Source organism: Drosophila bipectinata, chromosome 2L (genome assembly GCF_030179905.1).
Source record: "Drosophila bipectinata strain 14024-0381.07 chromosome 2L, DbipHiC1v2, whole genome shotgun sequence".
NCBI classification, from domain to species: domain Eukaryota; kingdom Metazoa; phylum Arthropoda; class Insecta; order Diptera; family Drosophilidae; genus Drosophila; species Drosophila bipectinata.
This window is the reverse complement of record NC_091736.1, coordinates 6,550,222-6,572,033: the sequence shown is the minus strand read 5'-3', so window position 1 is coordinate 6,572,033 and position 21,812 is coordinate 6,550,222. Positions and strand designations below refer to the sequence as shown.

Here is a 21,812-nt window from a genome sequence, read left to right as displayed (position 1 = left end):
CCACACGCCCCACTCTACTGTCGTCCGACTAATAGCCAAAACTTTAAATTGTTCCTACCGCGGCCATATGAAAAGTCAACGGCAGCACCTCCTCCACCTCATTCCATTCCACTGGATCCCTTCGTCCTGCCGTGTTGCAGACAGTGCTGGAAAAAGGACACACGGAAAAAGAAAAATTTGCCAGAGAGTCGTTTATCTTCGAGCCCATAATGACAGTTTGGCAAAAGAGCTGGCTGCTGTGACAGCTCGGGGCTAAAATGCTGGAGGGGTCTGGCGGGGTCTGATGGAGGAAAAAGTTAGCAAGAGGCGGGAAATAGTTGGACATCTGAGCTAATGTTGATTGCGGCTTGACAGTTACCTGTGAAACAGTTTGGTGGCCAATTTCACGGGGAAACGGGTCGTGGGGCATGGAAGGATAACGATAGCTGTTGCAACTGATGGGGACATTTATATGGATTTATTTCTGGTTGCCTCAAGGGCTAGCAGAAGTCGGTCCAGGGCTAAGCAAAGGATTTTTTTTATAAAAAGGTAATTAATATTGAAAAATTGACTATGTCTCTTTACTTCTCTCACTTTTACTACAAACTTCTTTACTTTTATCTTTAAATCAATTGCAATTACACAAATCAAATTTCTGGCAATCGCAGCACTTTTAAATTATTTCGTCCAATGATTGATTTACGATTGTTTTTATGGGACTCTCAATCGGAATTGTTAGTCCTCCAATGACCACCAAGTCACACATTAGTCCCATTAAATTTTTATCGTAGCTTTCTAAGACTTATATGGCTATTGGTTGTGGCCTCGTTGCTATAAAATGTTTTTTATAGGCCTTCTTTTTTGATTGCGATGGCCGAGAGCCGAAAGCGGAAAACACTTGACCTGCAGTTTTATGGCCACTGGAAAGTGCATGAGCTATGGTTTGACATGCAGTTTTTGGCAATTTGATTGCCTTGGCTTGCTGCTCGTAAATAACATGCAACACTCTCGAGAGGCAACATCCAAAATCGCATTTCACACATCACACTGTATCCGGTTATATATCTATGATTACTTTTCTTGGCAGTTTGTTCATGGGATTTAAACAAGGGAAATAATTTGTAGAAGTTCCTAAGAAAATATTTCATAATATTTAACTAAACACTAAAATCTGAGTATAATTAAGAGCAATAAATTAAATAAATTTTTTTAAATTATTATAATCTTTGTTCAATTATTAAAATTAATTTTTTTGTCGCAGTGCCTGATGCATTTTCCCTAACCTTCATCAGCAACAAAGTTCCTGTTGCTGTCATAAATTATACGACAAATGCGTTTGTCTTGAGTGCGGACCCATATCCTTCTACTTCCTTTTTACCTCGTCTCCAAGCCTTCATTCCCCTCCATCCCACCACACCATGTAACAGCAAGAACAACAAGAACTTTTGCTCCTGCCAAGTGCAATCATTGCCAGTGCTGCATTGTCGTGTTGCATACTTTTTTGGGCTCGCCCTGGAGCAAGGTTGCCGGCTGGGGCCGACTGCCGATTGGGTGGGGTACGGAGAGTCATATAGACTATGCAGCTAATATTATTTTATTGCTTGCGACTTAAGAAGCCGCAAAATTTATGCGACAACAACATGGTAGACGCTACAAGGCAATGTTCCTTGGGTTCTAGGACACAGTACGTTCTAAGCTTTAAAGTTTTAAAAACGGAAATTATTCAAATAAATATTATAAAATATTAGTCAATAGGCCTTTGACATCAATATATGCATATTCTATATATTGGGAGTTAAATATTTAATTGGAATTTATTATTTTGTTTTGACTTTGTTTTAATCAGAAAATCTCAAATATTTTAAAACTTCTTTATGAAACCAATCCAAAAATCTGTCCAATTTTGGGAAAAGTTTCTCCTCTCGAGCAGCCACTGTGGCCATAATAATAAAAGCCCAGCCAGCAGGTTACCAGGTTTGCCATTTTCGCTGCCAATGCTGCATTGTTCCTCATCTTCTCCTCGAGTTTCTTGGGTTTCTTGCAGCACCCGTTGAGGGGCGAATGCAAACAAATTTGCATGCCGTCAGTTACTATTTTACTGCCAGCTGGGAGAATCCTTCTGGGGAGTTGGCACTCGGGGGGGAATATGTTGGGCGAAGTGTACTAGAAGTAGTAAATCTTTTCGGGTGTGTGTATGCAGGTGGGTGTGTGAGTGAAGGGGTGAGCTTTTTTTTACTCCCCTCCAGTACCCCACAGCCATGCTCTCCCGCAGCCATTGTGGTTATTTCGCTTCGCTTCGCAGCAGGTGGAAATGGAAGTGGCAGTGGAAGGCCTGGAACTTCTTGCGAGCGTTGCCACATGGTGTGAAATATGCACCAAAAAGGAAGAAGGACTACACCAGAGTTGGTTTTAAACACGGCGAGAAAAAGGTAATCAAGTTTAAGACCCTAACTATATTATTTGAGAACAGTACTCAAGAAGCCCATTTAAAAAAATGTCGGTAAATGGAATATTTTAATGATTATTTAATTAAATTGAAAAATAAATTAATTAAAAATTATAAATGTGCTAAAGAAACCATTTAGGTTTATATGGAAAGAAAATTGCTTATATTAGTTAATGATTAATTTTTTCCTGTGTGTTGAGAAAACCCAAAAGATTCGAAAGGACGAAGTTCGTAGATGGAAACGAAAACGGCGCCGGTTTCGAGTGCCACATAAACGTCTGCAGGTGATACCCCCCTCTCCTGGTGCCCACCTTTATTCCACACCCCCACCTGTGTTGCCCCCCAACGTTTCATTTCGTTGCACTTCGCACACGTTGCACACACGTGACTTGTTTATGTAGTTGAACTTTCTGGCTGCGTCAGTGGCTCTAAAACCCTCATAACCCATCCATGGGAATCCCATGCTTCATTTTCTGTTTCGTTAACTGCACACAAGCCTGGCGCACACCTGAGTTGAGTGTGTAACTTTCTGCGGTTTCTTTTATTGATATTTAAACATTTTCGAGGCTGCCCGCATAAATTTGGTGCTAATTTTTTTTAATGGGGGACTCGTGGGTGGAAATTGCAGGAAATGAGGAGACATTAAATGGTAGAATGCATTATTAACAAAGTTAAAAGAATTTAAAATTTAATTTGGGCAAAAGATATGCTTTAATTACTAGCCTAGGCTAGACAACCAATTCTAGCCTCAAACTTCAAGCATTTTTCAAACAAATCTTCTAGGAATTCAAGCAAATCTTAAAGCCAACAAATCACGATAATGGAAAACAAATACCCTCAAAACAAAAAGCCGGCTAATTTGGCATTTAAACGTCAAATGTCAATCAAAACAACAACAGAATACAAGAATCCTGAAAATAGAAAGACGGAATAAAAATAGAAATCAGGCATTAGAGGAAAAAAAGGCAAAACAAAACGTCTAGCAGAAAAACATAATTGGCCAAAAAAAAAAGAAACTGAGAGTGGGTTGCTCGAAACGAAAAACAGGAAAAACCAAAGGAAAATTTGCTTAATGCCAAAACCAAAGGAAAATTACAACTAAAAAAACCAAAAGCAATAGTTAAACAGAAAAATTCAAACGAACCGAAAGGAAAAAACCACGAGAAAAATGAGCGGGCTTGAAGCAAAACTAAGCGAACAAAAAAAGTAAAGTTGTGAGCAAAGTTCCACGAAAAATCTAAGATTCTTAGAAGAAGCACAAAAAAATCCTTCATACATGTTGGCATATCTGTCCGCTACAAGAAAATCGCCTTTTCCAACGCCAAAGCTGTGGCGAAAATCGTGAAAGTGTTGAAAGGCGGTAACAGATATTTGCCACAGAAAAGTTGGGGATAATGGATGCTGAAGAAAGTTTGAGATGTTAAAAAAATATACATAATATAAACACTATTTTTCAACCTCTTTTTTGTGGAAAAATAAATCAAAAATTTTTTTTAAATAGCTTCCCTCTCTTTCATGAAAACAAAATAGTTCCTGTTTATTAAAATAGGTTTCTGAAAATGAATCCTTATTGTTTAAAATTCCATGAAAACTACATAACAAGCGATGATTAACAAAAAGTTATAACATTTTTTTAAAGTGCACCTGACGCCGTCACAGCTCCATCATCATCAATTTTTTGTTGCATCCTAAAAGAAGCTCGAAGCTTTTTGGCTCTCCAGTCCTGGCTTTTGTATCTGTATCTCAGTATCTGCATCTGCATCTGTATCTGTGCCCTGTCCCAGGCGCTGAAACATGCATAAAACATGCATACCATGGCACACCATAAAAAAAGCGAGAGCTGCAGATAATGCCGTCAGTAACCGAAGGACCTAAAGGCAGGACGAACTCAACTGAACTGAACAGAACAGAGCAGATAGCCAGAATCGGCCGCGTCAAAATTCAATTGAGGCTGCCAAGGCGAAGGGAAGGATGCAAAAATGCAAATTAGAATGCCAAGGTACCGAATACAACAAAAGATACACCTACTCATACATCTGCAGCTACAGATGCAGATACAGTTACAGATACAAATAGAGTTGGGGCGGAGGAAGTGGATGTGGAAGTGGAGGTTCGGGGGCTCAAGCACCAGGTAGTGCTGTTAATTGTATGCAGTTTCCTAGGTGTTGCTGTCCGTTTTCTCCTGACGGCTGAGTGTTTCAGCCTTCCCAGCGGACAGGTGAGGGAAATGCGGAAAATGAAGTGAAGGCGGCCTGCCAAATGTATTCCCAGAAATTCTCAAGTGTTTTTTTTTTCTTTGTTTTTTGGGAAGGCTCGTAGCCCCCAAGAGATTCATTTTACTGAGGTAATTTTTTGGTGAAACTCTGTGGAGATGCTAAAAGCAAAAGCAGAAGAAAGCAGACACATTCATACATTAATCGGATTGTTTCCACAGAAATGGGTCACAAATTAAACACATTAAAGAGGCCCATAATCCAAAAAGTATCTTTGAAAATATGAGAATGTATTTCTATTTTTAATATAGGTAGACACCGGGAATATCAACCGACAGAGTCGACATAAAATAATGGTTTTATTATTAAACTTTTTTGAAATAAATTATTTATTCTTGTGAAATTTAATATACTTTCAGCTATCATATTTCTGTTAGTTGGTTTTATGAACTTTGGCATTTGAGAAGCTTAAGTCTGTCAACATTTAGTAAACTCCATTAATTTAATGCAAATAAAATTGTGTTTATTTATTTTGTCATTTCCATCAGTATGCAAACTATATGTAAGCAATAGTATTTTTGCTAAAGAGCATTTTGAATTCGTTAATTGCTTATTTTGGAAGCTCTCAGATATCTGCAGAACTCACGTAATTTGGTTGTTTATCTGTGCGAGTTTTGTGTGTGTGCCTCGTGTGTCTGATTTAATTATTTCTGACACAGACAGATACTTTAGCCACATGCCAACAGTCAAGGGAGAACAATAACAAAAACACCAAGAACATACATACAGGAGAAACACGGCTGGCAAATATTTGCCAAGGATCACTTTCAATTTTATGAACGGAGACGTAGAATTCAAACCGTGCATGGAAGTGGAAAAATGTACTCAATTTTTATTTTGAAAGTGAAGCCAGACACCGGTTGTTCGTATATTTTTGTTCACATTTGCTTGCTTGTAATTTTAAACTCAATTAAATATCCATTCTCCATTGAATTCAACAATCTTCGGGGTGCACGCATAAACACTTTGTTTTCGATTGTTGAGGATTTCGGCATTTGGGAGATGGAAATTGTTTTGGGTTGAACCGAGAAATTAAAAGGAAATTGAATGCAAACAAAAGGCTAGGAAATCTGATTGGATTGGATTTTGGATGCTTAAGCCTGCAGCACAATAATAATTAAGAGCCGGAGCGAATTCATTGCCAATTTGTCTGTAAGCCGGATATGAGGGTGGGTCTTAAGGCTCAGAGGTCATAATTTATGTGATGTGCGATCCACCACATGCGAATAAAATGCCGGAAATTCAAAGAAAACAAGATAATATTTTCTATTCGAATATTGCAAATACACGAGAGTGGCACTGAACTCACAAAGTCTCTGTTGTCTAGACTTCCGTCGAGACTCGTGTCTGAAATTCGCAATGCGTTTGCAAATAATAAGTAAGGGAAGTCGTCGCACTTACAGATACTTAAAAGCATCCGGGCCGGTGCAGTCCAACAAGAAATAAATAAAAGAGAAGCTCATGGCGACCAACAGTCAGCTCGAATGCTAATAAACATTAATTGCACAACATTTTCCATGACAGCAGGTCCTTGGCTGGGAAATCGTTTGCACAGATTTTCATTTCGGTCATTTAATAAGAAACAATGCAGATTTGCATGCCCTTACCAACGTGCTGGGGAACTACGAACGAAGTGATTTTATTCGAATGACTGCGTGTCGATTACATTAAAGATAGGCTTTCCTTTGAAATTACTCATCAGTGAATAAGCTATTGGCTTGTGAGACTTTCGGAGGTAATAATATTACTTAGTGAGAAATAGATTGTCCTCCTATTGACAATAAAAGCTCCTTAAAGTTGTCCATCCCTTTTGATAATTATCTCTTTATTTGTCTATAAATACATCTTCAAAGCGTCTCAAGTGGCCCACACAATATTCTTTGACTTCTCCCCCACAAAGTAAGTTTCCTTTCCCGCCATTCACTATTATTGGAGAGCATTTAAACTTCGATCCTTCAACAACAACGCCGGCCAGGATTTACAAAAAAAAAATGGGGAAACAGGAGGAAAAATCCTTCAATTTTTATTTCTTCCCTTTACCTCCTTCTCTTAATATTTTTTTCGTACGTTTTTTGTTGCTTTTGTCTTTTTGTTTTACAGTTGAGCGAATTTTCTTTTAATTAATTTTAAATGAATGTCGTCCGTTTTGGCGCGCTGCAAACTTTGGCTGGACTACTCCGTATATATATAGAGTACTATATATATAGTGAATCGGGTGAAACGAGGTGAGGAACTTCGGTGGACAGCGTTGACTTTTAGCTTAATTAGCTTTTGGACGGAAGGTGCAGCGGTTTTTGGGGAGCTCCAGTCAGGTTAGTTTCTGATGCTGAAGGAGCTGGTCCTGTGCTGCCTCTCACTTACCCTACTACGTCTGCAACAACGTGCGGCAATTAAATATTGCATTCTGTGGCAAGAGTTTCAGAACAATGCTGCCACTGATGACGTCATGGGGCGGCGGGTGGCCGGCGGCAATACACAGACAGACAGACTGAGATGGAGACAAACAGATGACGATGTCCTGTTTTTGTATACTGCATGTTGTCCTTTTGTGCGTTGCCTTTTGCGCTTTTATGCAACTTTGTTGTTGCTACTGTTTATGCTATTGTTGCTGATGTTTTTGTTGCTGCTGTTGTTGGCGGCTCGCCGTCGCAGCATGTGGCAAGGCTTTTGTTACCGCTGTCGCTGCTGGCAGAAATGTTGACTTGTTTTGCTTGTTTTTACATTTTTATACCGGGCACTTATGAAAAACAAGGGCTTATCGTTTTTATGTATTTTTAAACATTGTAGGCTTGGAAGTTAAAAAATAATGAAATAAAGACGTTTATTTTATGTTTGCCCTTTGAAAAATTCTTTCAAATATATATATTTAATTTCAATGTTTAAGGAACTTTTCTCAATAAATATTTTTAATCTTTAATTGGTCAATGGTTTATTCTTTAAAAATGCAAAATAACCTTTTGAAAAAATAATTTTTTCAATATTTCCCTGTCTTTATTTATAAAATATTCCATAAAATTCAAGACTCCTAGGTATATGCCTTGTCGAATAAAATGTAATGCCACTAATTCCTTTTTTCAGTCTGCTCCTGTTGTTGTTTCCGCTGTTTTGTTATGTTTGTCGTCGCTCGTTTGTTTCTGTTTTGTGTTGCAACCGACTGGCCCCCCCTCTTGCTGGTATTTAACATTCATTTGAAATTGTCATGGCCCGCTGTTGGTCGACGGCTCTTTCCTGCTCGACGATTATGTTGATTGCAGCAGAGTTCCTGCCCAGTCCCCCGCATCCTGACATCCTGGCTCCTTATTGTTTGGCTAACTGAATGATGGAACACTCCACTCCACTTCACTACCACACCCCCTGTCTAAAACAGGCCCACCCTCACTACATATTTCGTCCAAAAAACTCAGACCCCCTGGGTTTTTATCCACTCATTTAGCTTTTGTACATTGACATTTTCGCCAGGGCATAATGTTCATTATATCCTGTTGATCTGCTCCGTAAAGGAAGTTTTAGAGTGAGTGGTAAAGAGTTTAAGAGCAGACAGCCTGTCAATTGCAGCGATTCCCGTTGCAGCCATAAATTGCTAAAGTTTTTGGCAGATTTTCGAGGACATTCCTCTCAAACCCAAACCATTTTATTTGTTTGCTTTGTTTATTTTAATCTTTTTTTTTTATTTAGGGGCTATAGAACACCCCTGAATCAACTGGACCCGATTTCTGTTGCGCTCTATGCAAAAAAATTTGCATTTTGAGCATGGACTTGTAATTTGATTTTTGACAAAATGCCAAAAACTTGTTTAGTTTTCATTCCCTAACCAAAATATCGGGTATATAAGCTAAGTATCAAGGAGGGAAATTTTTCAAAATTCGAAAAACCTATAAAACATGGGTTCAAAACTCTATTCTTAGCTTGAAAGTCAAATTTTTTCCTATAGCCCTATAACCCCTGATTTCAAAAATACTCTAAGTTTCAGAGCATCCCTGCCTAGTCATAAATTTAGACCTTGTTTTCAATTTCTAGTTTTATTTATTCCATCAAGCCCATCCGTTTTCCTCGTCCTTTCTCCTTTTTTCCCCCATCTTTTTGTGATGGACTACAATTTATATTGCATACTTTCCAGCGCAGCGAATTTTTGGCTCGCTTTTGGAAAATCTCCCCCTCCCCGACACTTCCTTGCTGGATTTTCCCTTTCGGACGGGATTTCGAACTGGCGTCGAATGCTGCTTCATTTATATTTCAATTTTGATTCGTTTCTTGTCAATCAGCTAGACAAGCGCCTACCCCGTGCCCATTTTCGGAGATACAAGAGGGGCGGCTGCTAAAAATGTTGCCTGTCTGTGGCTTTTCGCCAAGCTGGAAATGTTTCAACGTTAATTGAAAATTTATTGAGACAAATTGTGTTTTATTTACGCATTATTGACGTTTTTCCCACTTTTTCTTGCTTGTTATGTATTTATTTTTGTTCAGCCTGATGCTTTGTTTGGGATGAATTATTGGGAAAAGTTGTCGGCCATGATGATGGAAATGAGAATGAAATTGGTAATGGAAATGAAGCTATACATTTTGGACTGGCTACAGTTTGATGTGATTTGGGCAGGGCAGGACACGGTCATCGCTTTTTAACTTGCTTTTTTCACAAATTGTGTGATAAACATGCCAAAGTCATTACCACAAATACAGTTCGTCAACATCATCTGGACTTTTAATTAATGCAAACAGATTTAACTCATTTTTTACGCACATGCCTTTGTGTGCTTAATCATGCACGTTACACGCTACATGTTACATAAGTGAATCGCTTCATGGAAATTGATATAAATCAATTGTCGCACGATTTTCCCATTGGCAATATAAAAAAAAAAAACAAACAAAAGTGATGAGCAAATCTGCAGAGTGTGGGAGAGTAAATAAAAATTAAATGGTATAAAGCCCATACCCATAAACAAAAAGGTTTATAAAAATGAAGGGACACCATTCCATTGCCATTGCCGTTTCCATTCCCATATCCCATTTCCGATCGACCGGCTTATGTCACTTTATTCGATGCTCTATTTCCATGACAACTTCATGAATAAATTCCCCATCGATTTGGAGTATGGTGGCTGTTGGCTAGTGACTGGTGGAGGTGAAGTGCACGAATTAATTTATATGATATGTAAATTAATATGGAATATAAAATTTGTGCAATTAGCCGCTTGAATTGATTGACAAGAGTTGTGCTCTTTTTTTCCCAACATCCCAGCCGCCAAAAAAGTGAACAGCAAATTGTTTTCGAGAACCGAGATTTAATTAAAAATAAATAAATACATATTTGCTCAGGCATAAAATTATTAAAATAATGCATTTAAAATTATTTGACATAAAATGGTTTCTAAATAAAATTGGCATAAATTTTAAATTCCATTAAGTGGCGTTTGAAATCTAATATTTAAAAGCTACAAGGACACTAGTTCCAATTATTCCATGTTTTAGTTTTAATACGATTAAAAATTATAAATGAGCTGTCAAATTTTTGACACAAAACTAACACACTCTAAAAATTGTAGTTGCTACAATTTAAAATTTTAAGCACTGCTTAGCTATCCCTTGATCCCCTGGGCAACCGGTTTTGGTAATCAATCAATTCCCAGTGCTCCCAGTCGATGCGAGGTTTTCATTTGAATTTCAGCTGCTCAGTCAGTCGATGAGGCTGTTTCCACTTGAATGCTTTCCACAATCAATTTGTTAGGCAACCGTCGAACGTTGCCACCGAGCGCCGCAGCACTCACACAAATTATTTAATTATTTATGCAAATAAATAACTTTATATTGCACTTAATTTCATTTTTTTTTACCACCACCACGTGCGACGTGCCAAAGTGAAGCAAAAAAGATTTTTACGCCAACAAAAGGTGTCAAATGGACTTAATTCATATTATCATTTTCTGTTCGAGGGTATGGTTTAATTTTTTGTCCGCTGTCTGATTGTGACATTTATTATTTATTAGTTTCACTTTAATATTTTATGCACACATTCCGTTAGTTTTTTTTTATAATTTATAAATTGGCCAATTGTGCGTGATGGCTTAAAAAGTGCTCATTTTCCCCTGATTGGGAAGGTATTTACGAACACTATGTGCCATGTACATACTTTATCCGACAGTCAATTGACGGGCTCATTGGCCCACTGTGCGTTGAGAGGCATAATGAAGTTGATGCGCCATTGTTCCACGCTTGTCAATAAAGTGTCAATAATTTATAAAGCAAACAGAAGTTGTTCAGGACATAATACCATAACCGATGTAGCAAATCGCCGGCACTGCGAGTCGGAAGGGAGGCACTACGAACCGTCCCATCTCGGAAAGCGGAAAAAGTATCGCATCTAATGCAAATATTTGTGATACTTTGGCGCGACTCGCTCGCCTGCCAGCTCAATGTTTATTTAAAATTTATTAAAAAAGGAATTCAACAAATGTTTACAGCACACGGGGCTAGGGCGTGAGTGTGTTTATTATATGATTGCAATTCATGTTGACATACTTATAGCTCATCAATGCCATTTGTTGGCACTGTTGTCTGTCGTCGTCTGATGGAATTGATTCGATTCAACTAAGCTCGACATTTTCCAGTTTGTTTGCCCGGCAAAGAAGTATGTGTCGTGTAAACAGTGGCAATTTAAATAATTAATCCATAAATATTGTATGCTCAGGGCAGTCTGACTGGCTCTCGCCAGATACATTTTCTTCGAATATCTGCCATCCATTGTCCTGTTCAAGTATTTGAATAATTTAATCCAATTGTAATTATGATATTTAAGTAATTAAGCAATGAACTTTATGTAAAGAGTGGAAATCTTGGTCTACTGAGGTGTTGGTAAATTATTAAATAAGTATTTGGAAGTAATAAGTTTCGGATGGCAATTGCCAGGCAAGTTAATTGAAATTTCTGTGTTGTGGTCAAGTCGTTTTTGGTAGGATGGTTAAGAGCTGGCTAACAAATGAAAAGTGTCTTTGGGATATTTTATTCAATCAATTATATAAATATTAAATACAACAATCGTTGGAAGCCTTTAAAGTTTGAAACCTAACTATTAGTTAGATTCTTGAACTTGAATACGAATAAATTCCCCTTTAATATCCTTTATAAGCCTTATCAAAAACTTTCTAAAACTGCCCCAAAGTTATCAAAGCAAATTGAATCGCAAATATTCAATAATAAACCACAAATCGCACACAAAACCCTGAAATACCCTGGAAGCTATAGGATGCCACGCTCCAAAGACGGAACCCTCTCCAACACTGAACAGTGAACACTGAACACTGAATGCCACAAAGTGGGGGCAAAGTGTTGTAAAGTGCAGCGAGGCGAGAGACTCATGCGACTGATTAAAAACGCGCGCCTTCTAAAACTGTCAAAGAGCCTTTGGCGGAGGATTTTATGATGAGAAAAACTTTTGAAGCGAAAGTGCGAAGCGAAGGCTGCTGCTGGTGCTGACGCTGCCTGCTGTCATCGTTGCAGGAAGTCGCTGCTGAGAAATTAAAAGGGGGAAGTCCCGCGAAGGGAAGCAGAGAGCTAGCGGGGATTTGCCACAAAGCCAGTGCAGGTTACTAGTGCAAGCGACCCCCTGTTCGACGCAGGTAAGCGCCTGCATTTTGTCCTTTGTAATTAAACTTTACCGCGATGGGGAAAAGGACGACGATTATGAAACGTCGAAGACGAAGCCATCGCCAAGGTGCAAAGGTGGAGACAACCCTAGACAATAACCCTAGAACAGACAACAAAACAATGCCAGGGGCAATGAAAGCTTACTGTCTATTTCGCGTCTAGAGACACAAAATTAAAATATATAATTTTCGTATGAATTCCTTAATGCCCTTAAATATTTTTTAAATAACTAAAAAATACCTAATAAATACTAATCTTAGTGAATACTATAAGCATCATACACCAACCTTTTATTTAATTATATACTAAAAGTAGAGAATTGTCTTGTGATATAGAAACCTTCTCCATGAAAGGGTACAACAATTAGAGTCTACAAAAGCAACCTTACATACTGCATATCGGCATATGCAAGTGAAAAGTGCCACTCGAGCGGTTGGGAAAAAACAATAGAGGCGAGAGAATGGAGAATGAGAGCTCCGAGTGCAAGTGCCAGATGAAAAATGAAGAACAGAAATACGGAAAAACCTGAAGGAAAGAAAAGCCGGCGAGTGTCTGATTTTAGTTATGGCAAGGAGCATCCGTCTGGGCCTTGGGGCCTCCAACTGTCGAGATTCTACGAGTGTCGAGAAAGTGCAGGGCACGGCTCAGCGACTCGAAACAAAAGTGCAACTGGGCCCCCCAAGCCCGGTTTATATTCCGCCAAGCTCCTTATCCCCTTACCCACCTCCGGCCCACCTCATCGTATTCCTCATTTTCCTGGCACAACACGAAGAAGTTGCCGCAGATTTAGCATCCAACTTACAAGAGAAAGACAATTGCTGAGGGGGGCGCCGGCGAAAAGGTTGAGGACAAACTGTTGCCTGGCCCATTCTAATTGAAAGCAGAACAACAGCCATGGCACACACACAAAAAAATAAAAATAAAATATAAAATAAGAGAAACAAGGAGCGTAAGCGCTGCAATTTGCACAAAAAGAAATTATGCAGAGCTCCGGCCGAATGGAAAACAAATCTGTGCAGTTGGCAGGCTAAATGGTGAAAAGGTCCTCGGAGAGATGGCCACTCAGAGATACCCTGAAAATTAGAAGGTGCTGTGGGAAACAATTAATGAGTGGAAAAGCAATTAGACAGTTTCGAAGCGATAAGAAGGATCTTAAAGGACGAGTTAATGGGGAAATCATTCAGAGGTCGGAAAGGAAGAAATTTTCTAGGAAAAAGGGAATAATTAATTGAAAAAGTTGCAAGATAAAATTATTCATTAAATGAATCTGGAAAGGGAATCAAAAATATTTGTATTAAATCAAAGTAAATTCCAAATATTTGAGCTATGATTTTGTGTTAAAATTTATAAAACCTTCGCCATCCTTGACACACAATGAGAAACCAAAGAAAATTCTTTTTGCGTGAACAAATACAAAGGAGCCTGCAACAAGGTGCAACAAGCACCTGACCCCCTGGCTCTGATGCTTTCCGACATTCTGTAACCCCTGGCAGTCCCCCTGGAAGAAAAGAGCTGCAAAAGTGCGAAATTGTAATAAAAAATGCACTGCCACGTGGCAAGAAGAGCGAACTGCTTAGCGAGTCGAGGGGGAAAAAGGCAAAAGATCCTTGAGGCGACTTTTGGAAATGCTAAGGTTAAGGGGATTTCCCCCCGGCCTGCTTGCGCCGCACTTCAATGGAGTTGCTTAAATCTAATTTGGGTTGGCTTCGCCTTTCTGCCTTTTGTGGCATTAGCTTGCCCGGCACGTGTTAAGAAATTATCCTTCCCCCTCAACGAAAAAAGAAAAAAAATTTCAATTTCTGTAAGTTTCCTCAGAAGCTCGCGTTGGATTTTCTCTCCGTTTTTTTTTTGATAATTTTTGTTGCTGCTCCTGCTACTTCTGCATTTATGAAAAATTCATAAAGGATAATGAGCGACAAGAGCGTGTCAACGGTGCTGGGCTGGGTGGGGGAAAAAAGTCGGGGGCCAAAACGTTTTGCCGAACCAGCGAGCAGGCAAAACGCCATGAAGCAAGGACATGCAGGACATCCTGCAATGGACATCCTACCAATATCACGACAAAAGCTGCTTCTGCATCAGCTTCAGCTTTTCCAGCTTCTGATGCTGCATCTGGCGCTAATTAAAATCCCGGCCAGCCATGCTCTGACGAGTTGCCATGACAGATAAGCGTCCTGTCGTCACAAGGACGAGGCGTAATGGAGTCAAAGGTGTTAGATAAGTAGCCATAGAAAAAAAGCGGATGGCCAAAGGGTTTCGTGAATCAGAAAGGTGTGTGGGGTTCTTTAGTAGCCACTGCAGTTGACAAGTGGAACGTACACACAGGCACAAACAAAATGAAAAGACAGGCGACCCGCATTCCACACATTTTCGACTTTAACTTTTGCCTAAGGCAGACTCGCGGAAAAGGAGAAATGCTCAGAAAACAGAAGTACAGAGGTTCAGAGGGCTAGTCTTCATTTAGTTATTGGGTTAATAAAACAAAGACGAGAGGGAGGACAAAAAAAAAACCAGGCAAAACAAAGCTCACCTACATAGTTTTAAGACATGATGCACAAAAAAAAAAATAGCAGACTGATACAATTAAGAAATTAAATACGAAAACTTTGGATATTAACCATAAGGATAGATTTTCATTAAATAAAAACTATAACATTCCTTTGAAAAAATTAATTAAAAATATTTTTCAATTTTTTTTCAAGTGTTACACAGTGTTTTCATTCAGCTTCACGGGGCGTATGCGCAATATTTGTATGTGGATTAACAAGCAACGAGCTAAAAGTTAGTGGGTTGAGTGGACAGCGGTACAGTGTGGAATGCGTAAGTAAGACATGGCCAAGTACAGTACAGTTGACAGTTGGTGGTGGGGTTGGCGTATCTGGGGGTTTCGTTGGAAATAGCTGACACAGTCCCGGAATGGCATGGACAAAGAACGGATAACGAGTGGACAAAGGTAACCAAGGTTCTGCAACTCTGTTCCGTTGAAATTCAGAATTCTTTGGTCTTGTTTTACCTTTATTTTTTTGTTTTTGTTTTTTTGTATAGGGCTTTTCCTTTTCGCTTTGGCAATAGTTTTCCACATAATTTATGGTCTCTATTCAGAGCGGAAAAACTTGTACGATACGTAGGGTATAGAAATACAAGTACGTGTTATCTTACAAAGCTACATAGGAGCGAGTGGGAGTGGGATTTCCTTTTTAAGTAAGTCCTAGAATGTATTTTATAAATGAATTTTTCTAATTAACTTCTATGTTTGAAGAAACACTATTAAATGGTTAATATTTGACCAAGAGGTATCTCTCAATGATTGCCAGAAGCTAACCTTTGGGTGATTTATCCTTCTCGCTTGCCAAACGCCCTAGAACCTTTCTTTAGGCATTCGACAGATTCAGGTATCTAATTGATTTGCCTGCAGAAAGAGACAAAGGATACAGCCAGACAGAGACAGAGCGAGTGTGGTGCTATATGCCCCGGTATTGAATGCCGCAAGGAGCTGTAATAACTCGAGTGCTTTCCCAGCTTCTAGCTGTCGTTGTTGCTGTTGTTATTGCCACTTTGGAGGCATATCCTTCATCAGCGGCATCCTTGGGTGGTGCAATCAAAGTGAGATGGCTGAGATGGCTGCGACGTCTTAAATGATTCAACACCTTGAGAAGATAAGATCCTCCAAGGAGGACGGACATATCAATCAGGGCTCAAAGTCGCGAAGGAGCGGAGTTATGGGGAGGGATGGGAAAACAGTCATTGTCAGATCTTTCTCCGGAATTCTCCTGTTTCGCTGTAGTCTCCAGTGGATGCGTGAGAAAAATTGCGTTGCATTATTTACATGTGCGCGAGCGAGCGCCTGAAAGCATGCTTTAATTTATTTTAATTCATTCTTTCGCCACACTCCCACACCGCCCCATGGTGCTTCTCATCGAGTTGTCGTCGACAGCGTTGAGTGATATGTAAATATGCAGTTACGCGCTTACTTTGTCGTGCAATTACAGTAAACCAAGCATATACACCGTACAACCAACTCTCTCACTCTCCCCTCATCATCATCCGTGTCTGGTTGCCTCCTTTCCTCCGCGCCAGGACTCCTACATACAACCACTGCCATCTACATTTCCATCGCATCGGAGAGCAAACACCAGGGAAATTCTTTTGCTAATGCCAAACACATCCGTTCTTTATTTGATACCCTTGATGAGAGGGTATCATAATTTTTCGTGGTCTTATTAAATCAGGTGGGTTTTTGTCCGATAATAAGGCTTGGCTATGAAACCAGGACATAGGATGTATTTAGTAATATAATGAAAGGTAAAAGGTGTGGCTTCTTTCTTTTATAAAATTAATTTTAAAAATAATTCCTTCATTGCAGAACCTTAGAAAGTGGTATCCTATCGTCTTAACTTCTTCTATTTCTATTTTTCTCCTTTTATTAATGCCGTTCAGTTCCACAAAACTGAGATCCGAGATCTGGGAATCTTTGAGCTGATGGCGGCTTATTAGCCAGGCACTTTCGCAAACCTACACGTACCTGTAATGCCGAGCATGTGTAATTCCCCGATGTCTGGCAAAATGTTCCCTGCCTGCTGATTGACTTCCGCTTTGTCCCCCAGCAGCCCCCCATATCGCAGCCTTAATCGATTTTACACCCAAAGGACATTTTCTTGTGATTGTGTCTGCGGTTTGTAAGCTCTGCCTTTGATTTCCCACCATTCCTTTATTTATTTTTAGATTTTTTTTCTTTATTTTTGCTTGAAGTTGTTTAAGCGCCTGTGTAAAAAGTCATTCGCAATTCTTAAGTATGAGAGAGAGATGGGGGAATTCGTTTGCAGTGGTTACGACGGCTTCAATTAGATATGCGTATGCTGTTTGTTTTTAGGACTTGGCCACGTTTTTATTGCCCAGAAAGGAAGACGTGCTCTGTGTGTGCAACTGATGTCATTCGCCGTCAGGTGGAAAAATCTTATAAATTTTGAAATAACTTTCATAACTTATGGTGGGTGGAAAAGCTGTTACTGTTCTATGCAACTAATGCCATTGTCTTGTCACACATGTCGGATGCTGTCTGCGTTTGCTGTTTGAGTTTCCTCCCGCCGCCGCTAGTGGCGCTTAAAACGATGCTGGGGCATAAAGTTTCTCCGCCTTTTCCAGGGCAGGGTTTCATCCAGTGGGATGGGTTGGGGGATGGGGTCTACAAGTGGGTTATATCTCTGCTCCTCTTAATGTGGTTTAGTGCTTGGTTGACATGTTTGTACGGCGTGGACTTATGGCTGAAGGTACACACACACACACAGAACTTGTGTCTCCGGTTTTCTTTTTTTGTTCGTCTGTGTGGGTTGATTCTTCGCTTGGGTTCTTCCATACTGAGCAAACAGAAATTTGTCTAAATTGGTTGGAAAGGCTTAACTCCACAGAAGTGGCTTTAATGTGTTCTAGTTTGGGAATCGTGAAAACAAACTTAAATTCCATTTAAAGTGATTTTTTTTTCACAATTATTTCTCAACTATTTTTCAACTTTAAAGCCACAACAACGAAAAATTTAATTTTTAAAGCTTCCTGCTGACTTTTTCCAACTGTCAAAAGCAGGTCTCAAAATCGTTGACACTCACCTTTCGCCCGAATGTGGAAATATATTCTTAAGCTCTGCTTTTTCAACCAGGTTTCATTTCGTTTCTTTGGCTTGTTTTGCTTTATTTTTTGATGCTTTGTGGATGTGGATGTGGATGTGGGTGTGTGTTTGGCCGCCACTAAGCCACAGGCGGTTTGTTTGCTTGTTTGTTTGTTTGCAGTGTGTTTGAGCAAATTTGCTCGCCAACTCACTTTCATGTTTAATTAAAAGATAACACACACAAGCGCCCAAATGCAGATACGAAAACACCCACATACCCGTCTTGGGGAGTCGAAAGGTTGCTTCTATGACAGTGATATGACAAGTCTTTAAGCATTTGCATCGTTTATCGGGCAAACTTCAACGTAAACGCCTTACTGCCCCACCGCCCCTCGTTTGCTTTTTGCAAATTTATGCAATTTCAGTTTTGTCTGTTTGTGAGTGTCTGAGCTGGCTTTCACTTTAAAGCTTTGCAGCAGCGTCGTGTGCAACGTCCTGGAAAATATATTTCCCAAAACTCCGGTAAACTTATTTTCTCCTGAAAGGAAGAGGAGGTCGACTCGCTACGTGCCGCTTATCGTCATTATAATTGAAAGCTTTAAAAATTTATTGCCAACTTTTCGGCTATTTAGCATATCAAATCGTAAAAAACGAACGAGAGTCCAGGAAAACTCGCCAGGCACGCAAATAATTATTTCCAAGCACTCGCAAATAAAAACAATTTCAATTGCCTTTTACGATGCATATTTAGGTTTTATACGCACTCGGGAAAAATGCTTTTAAAATCGGATTCTATTCAATAAAAGTTTTTCAATTTAAGAAATGAATAAAAAATGCAATATCCTATTTACTTATTATTTTATGAAAGTTCTAAGATGCTTTTAACTTGGATATACATTTAAAACATAGCTGAATTCTGGCATTTATTGTAAATTATTTATTTTCTTCGAGTGCTTCTTTGAGTATCACCCTACACCAACTGCCATCAATTAATGTCGCGCTATAAAAAGTTCTATAAAGTGATTGACTGGCCAGTTTACCAAATGGAGTTGAGTGACCCCTGACCCCCTGTGAGCCATTTCAGAGCTCGATTGGCAACTTGCCATGTTGAAATATTTAAAGCCGCTTAAACAAATTGTGGTCTGGTCATGCGGTGACTTGTCAGACAGTTAAACATTACAAACGCACACACAGAGAAATCGAGAAGTAGGAAGAGTCCAGTGGCTTGTGGCCGGAGGCGGGGGCTATTTCATTACCGGATAAATCAATAAGGGGCAAGGGAGTGTCAGGAGGTACGTACTGCTTTCGTAATCTCCACATAAAACTCTCTCGTTAGGCGCATTAAATTACAAATTCCATTAAAATGATTATTAAAGCAAGTATTTGCTAATTAATTTACTTGCTACGCACAATGCCAGGACGCAATTAATAAATCCAAATAAGCAGCTATATTATAATCAGGACTCAACTTCAAGGCCCCTAACGGGCCGAACATGGCCTGGACTGGCCCAACACCCTGTAAAAGTCGTTTCGAGGCGGATTATACATTTAAATATTTTTATTGGCGCCCGTCCGAGTCTCCCTCTGGGGGTCATTAGGCCCCTGGCTACCCGCGGCGAGGGATATGTTAATTACATAAGGCATTAGAGAATTATGTGGATTTGTGGCATTCAATTAGTTAGAGGAGCTGGCTGAGTTTTATAATAATCGCCCTATTTAAGTTTGAACAGATCCTTTCACATTTCTAGCATAAAGTTGTGGAATAAATTGTTTCAGAACTCTCTATGATTTCTTTCCTTTTCATCCTTTTATCTGAAAACCACTCATTCCACATTCAATTTCAGTGCAATTGCAATTTCGTTATTGTGATGGAATCGTAACAATCTACCCTTTGTTACCCACGGAAACACAATGAATTACAGCAGTGCCCCATGACCCCGGCTCACTGTAGTTCTTATGAATAATAAAGCAAATAATCTGTCAGCGTCGCAGCCGCCTAACCAAAAACCATAGGCCACCCGAAGCCAAACCCAACAGTTAACTGGCAATGGTTAAAGGCTGAAGGAAAAGAGACGGGACTAGAATGTGAAGAAAGAGAGGCCACAACAGCCGGGGAATGTCAGGGAGAAAGCCGCAGCGACAAACGACTCAATTCGAGGGCGAAAAATCGAGTACTCTCAGTCGACGTTTGCTCTGTCTGTCGTATCAAAATCCTAGGTAAACATAGAAAGAAATCAAATCAAGATTTTGTATGGTAATAGTTTAAAACTCTAAATTATTCAAGATTGAAAGAATTTTTGAAAATAAATATTGCCTACTGTTAGGGGTTACAAAATGGCGTCATATCCGCCATAGAACCATTTATATTTTAAAGAGATTTTCTTTTTGTGTAGGGAAATTCATAGAGGAAAAGCGGAAAGCGATCTCGGTGAGAGGGGAGCGGCCAGTCCAGTGCTAATAACACGAAATCCGATTTGAACGTTGGACCTGCGTGTGATAAAAACAACAACATCACGCAGTCTGCGGTTGCCTTTTTCCGTTTCGTTTCATTTGGTTCAGTTTGGTTTGCTTTTCAAGCCTATGTGTCTCTGTGTGAGCATGAGAGTGTATGTGCGCTGGATGTGGGTGTGGGTGTAGGTGTGGGTATGGGATTACTGCGGCTCGTGCCACGCTGCGTATGCGTAACGTGCGTTTTAATGAAATATTGAATTTTATTGCCTGCGTGCCGAGGACGGGCTGTCAACAACTTTCAGTTCTTGGTTCTTTTTGGTGGTCCAATCCAAAACAAAAAAAAACGCTGACCCCAACTTGCTTCACAACTTGTCACTACCTCGAGGGCTTGATTACACTGGGAATCAAGTCAATCAAATGATATGCCTTTAAAGCAATACTGTCTAATAAAAGCCATAGCTTTAAAAATTTATTTAAAAATTATAAATTTTTCTTATATCTTTATGTGAATTTCATTGAATGCAAAAAATGCATTATGAATGCCAATATTATTCATTTATTCTTTCAGTAATTCAACAATAGAGCTTTGCATTGCTAATGAAATTGAAATTAAATTCTTTTTATTAATTACTTTGTTTTATGGATTTTTTCTTGTGCAGGACATTCACGACTCCCTTAGTGTAACCTCTTAATTTGATTCATTTTATTTTGTTATGTAAAAACTTGAAGTATATTCTTATTGCCCATATTCTCCAGTCTCCCCGGCTGGGTAATTTTTTACTTTTCGTTGCGGCTGCCTAATAAAAGCAATTTATGAAGCCCAAAGCGCGGAAATGAATTGTTAACCGAAAATTCTGTTTTTTTTTCGGCATGGCAGAGGATGATGTCCATGATGTTGTTGATGAGTGGGTGGTGTCTTTTGTTTATGGTCACTGGTCCACCTTTCCCCATCCACCACAGATGGAAGCTTCACGTAAACGCCTTTTGCGGCATTGTGAAATTTCCCAGAGCGCACATAAAAATGAAAACCGCCAGAAGGGGCAGATAACAAGTGGCAAAGAAAGCAGGGGGTGTGCCACCGCGAACCGATGGGGGCGGAAGAAAAGGTAAAGGAAAGCCAGCCAGGCGAAAGGAATGCAATCGACGGAATCTGGTTGGAAGTGCATATATGTAGAGATATGGTTCCAATTAAGGTTTAATTCCTCGGTATGAATGTGAATACAATACACCCTCTTGTTATGATGTTTTTCTTTTGATTAAAAGTTTTTTTAAAGTTCATATTTTAAAGTGTTAAAGTCTAAAGAATCTTTTCCACTAAAGGGTTAACAAAATAATTCTGCAAGGCCAACAGAGATGGTTTCACTCACAAAATGAATAACAAAAAAAAACAGGAAAGAAAAACAGAGTAAGCCACAGCAGCCGCTGC

The 21,812-nt window shown here is 39.4% G+C and overlaps 1 protein-coding gene across 3 annotated transcripts in view; it reads right to left on the bottom strand.

Annotated features, from left to right (window-relative positions):
• The window catches only part of fred (friend of echinoid), a 93,518-nt gene that overhangs the window by 69,008 nt on the left and 2,698 nt on the right, over window positions 1-21,812 (bottom strand). The gene's annotated exons all lie outside the window — the stretch shown is intronic.